At 34.1% G+C, this 3197-nt stretch overlaps 1 long non-coding RNA gene across 1 annotated transcript; it reads left to right on the top strand.

Moving 5' to 3' along the window:
* Window positions 1-694: 694 nt before the first annotated feature.
* Window positions 695-2975, top strand: LOC145555740 (uncharacterized). Its single transcript, XR_014091546.1, has 3 exons — window positions 695-861; window positions 2686-2754; window positions 2877-2975. It is a non-coding gene; the product is annotated as an uncharacterized LOC145555740 (long non-coding RNA).
* The last annotated feature ends 222 nt before the right edge of the window (window positions 2976-3197 follow it).

The following is a 3197-nucleotide window of genomic DNA, read 5'->3' as shown; positions in this document are numbered from 1 at the left end:
AATGATATAGTATCATTTATTCATATTATTATTCATATTATTATTATTATTATTATATTGTTGTTATTATTATTACTACATCACTAATCATTGAAGAAAAAAATCACAAAGTTAACTAACCCCCAACTAATTCGTTAGAGACTTAGTTCTTCCTTCAAAGTAGAACAAACAGAACCAAATTCAACTAATTCTTCCCACAAAATAAAAAACCCCAACTAATTTTTCCCACAAAATCGAACAAACAAAACCAAATTGCCCCTATGTTATTCCAACTCTCAGAATTTCGCTCATCTATTCCTAATAGGTTAACCCCAAAATAGCATCAAATTTGATTTTGATTTCGATTAAATTAATACTCCGTATCAACTTTTAATTTGTTGGTGTAGATTGAAGAGAGTAAAGAATTAAATATAGATAGTTTGTTGCCATCTTCTAATAATATCTTGGTGCAACCTGAAAATAGCAGCGGGTGAGTATGAAAAACCATAAGAAACTAGTCTTATTTTAATAATCTATTATTTAGTTTTATTTTGCATTATTGTTATTTTGGTAATATATTTGGGGTTGTGATATGTATGAGTTTTGTAGAATACATCAATGTGATTTGATAAGCTTAAGAATGTTGGAGGAGATATTAAGAATTTCTTAGCTGCCAGACAGCCGCAGCAGCAGGCAGCTGCTAGCCCTACCAGCAGGCAGTTAGAGCCGTTAGCAGCTGGCAGCCTGCATCTAGAAGCCTGCAGCTATCAGCCACTAGTAGGAAGCAGCAAGCCGACAACCACTAGATGCAGCTAGCCGCCACAAGCAGGAAGTCACCAGCGGGCGTGCAGTCGCAGACTGTAGTCAGGAACAACAACTTAGGTAAAAATATACTGAATTCTTGGTTTTTTTTTTCTTTCTGAAACAATTCTTGGGTTTTTATTATTGCAAAGTATTTGTTAAATTGGACTTTAGAATAAGAATTAGTTTGTCAAAATTTACTTTGAGTGAAATCATGTTGGTAACTAAAATTAGATAATTACAACTTTGTAAGTATTATTATTCTCACTAGATATATGGTATATATCTCAAGTAGACACAAATATTAAAAGATCTTGGGGATTTTGTGAGTTAACTGATATTTTTACAACATCCATGTCTGATTTTGGAATTTTTGGGTATATATCCCTTATGCTAGATAGCAGTGAGTTTTTATAACTGTTGTCCTATGACATGCGCTTGAAACAGGTGATGAAATTCTTCTGGACAACTTACAAACTCGCTGAAATTCTTTTTTCTTTGTTGGAAATGCTGATTTTCTCTACTGAATCTTTGCAAGGATATTGTTTTTTGTTCTTGAAAATCTTGCTATTTTGCAAAAATGTTGAATTTTCTACTGAAAACCTTGAATTTTTCCGCTGACAGTTTCTGACTTTTTTGCTGAAGAGTTTGATTTCTCAGGCAAAAATTTCAAAATTTTCAACTGAAAATTCTGTCTCTTTCCCACTTTGTTGTACTCTGAGTATTTCTCCTTTGATAACCGCAGGCTTGTAAGTGTTGCTAATTCTTCAGGCAACCTTGAGGAGCTTTAAGATTCTTGTTCTGATTTCTTCCACTTGAAGTCTTACTTGCTTCGTTGTGGACTTGTTGATAAATTGAATTGTTGCTCTTTCTCGAGATATCTTATTATCCTTTTTCAAATTACCTTTTGCTCTTTTAAATTCAATTTCTTGACTAAAAATGGCTCTTGATTCAAGATAATTCCTTGACGTGATTGCAATCTTGCCTCTACTAGGCTGCTACAACAACTGTTGTTAGATGTTCTGTACTGAGCTCAATGCCTCCTCAATTGACGATTTGTTGCATGGAGGAGCTTGACTTTGAACTTTTTTCACAGAATATTGTCAGACAGCTCTTTGCACTTTCATCTATCCTCTCCATGCTCAACATTGTATGTAATTTAGGCATAAGAGCCGCTATGAGCATCCTGCAAATTTTAGTTAGAAAACTTTGAGTAGCTGAGCTATATTCTTGCCTGATGGGCTCATAAAATTCTGCAATTTACAGTTCTAAGGCAGTCTGATGCTTTGGATCTATAGAGATAATACACCTCAAGTAGGAAATATTGCTTGAGTAACTACCTTGAACCTGTCTACCCCCGAGCTGCAATGTGCTTGCTGTGTGCTTGCTGATACACGCTATAAAGAAGCTCCATAAGACACTTTTTGAAGGTCTAGCAACATTTTTCAAACCTTATGGTCTGAAATTGATCTTGCTTTCCTATCCTCACAATGCTGACTAGACGATTGAGTAGCTTGAATTACTAGACCGCTTGAAAGTTTTCTGGCAGATTCTCTGCGATCTCATTGTATTCATAATGACTCGTCATAGAACTTGTATCATCTACACTTATGCTTAGGAGGATTCTCAAGAAACTCATGAGTAGCTGAAGGTAAGAAGTGCCTACTTATGTCCTGCTGCTACCTATTTAGATGAATTCAAATTACAATAATTCAGAGTTCAGAATCTTACAGGTTTAAAATCATACTGCTTTCTTTATTTTGTATTTTTTTAACTCAAAAGTTGGGATTTGCTTACAGTTTAGATGAATTTAAATTACAGTAATTCTTCATTACTTAACCTTTAAACTAGATATGCATGCTCTTCACTCCCTTTTTAGACATATAACTCACTATGTTGCTTCAGGTCTCAACTAAAGACACTGATATGGCAAACATGCTGTTGAACTATGTGCCCGTCTATGCAATGATACCGGTAAGCCTGCATTAATCAGCATTCAGCACAAGTATTTCCTTAATTAAGTCACATAACAAATTCAAGAAGCAATTCAATGACTAATTTATTTACTTGTTTTGTGGCCTAAATACATTAATCAGCAATTCAGTAAGCCTGCATTAAACAACAATTCAGTAAGCCTGCATTAATCAGCATTCAGCACAAGCATTTCCTTAATTAAGTCACATAAAAAATTATTGTAAGGGCCTATTTTCTATAGTTATGCTTCTTGTATCTTTCTACTTGACCATATATTTACAGTGGATGTTTTACATTGAGGTTTTCTTCATCTGTTGTAGGCATTTGAGAAATTTGAAGTCTAGTAAATACGGCTCCTTAATCAAGGCCATTTACAGATTCACTACGGCCAAAATTATGGTAAGTCTTTTATATGTAAATTGTTTGTTCTATTATCTTTTTAC

Source organism: Chenopodium album, chromosome 8, assembly GCF_948465745.1.
Source record: "Chenopodium album chromosome 8, dcCheAlbu1.1, whole genome shotgun sequence".
In the NCBI taxonomy this organism is placed as follows: Eukaryota; Viridiplantae; Streptophyta; class Magnoliopsida; order Caryophyllales; family Amaranthaceae; genus Chenopodium; species Chenopodium album.
The sequence above is the reverse complement of the archived record's forward strand: the minus strand, read 5'-3'. Positions and strand labels throughout refer to the sequence as shown.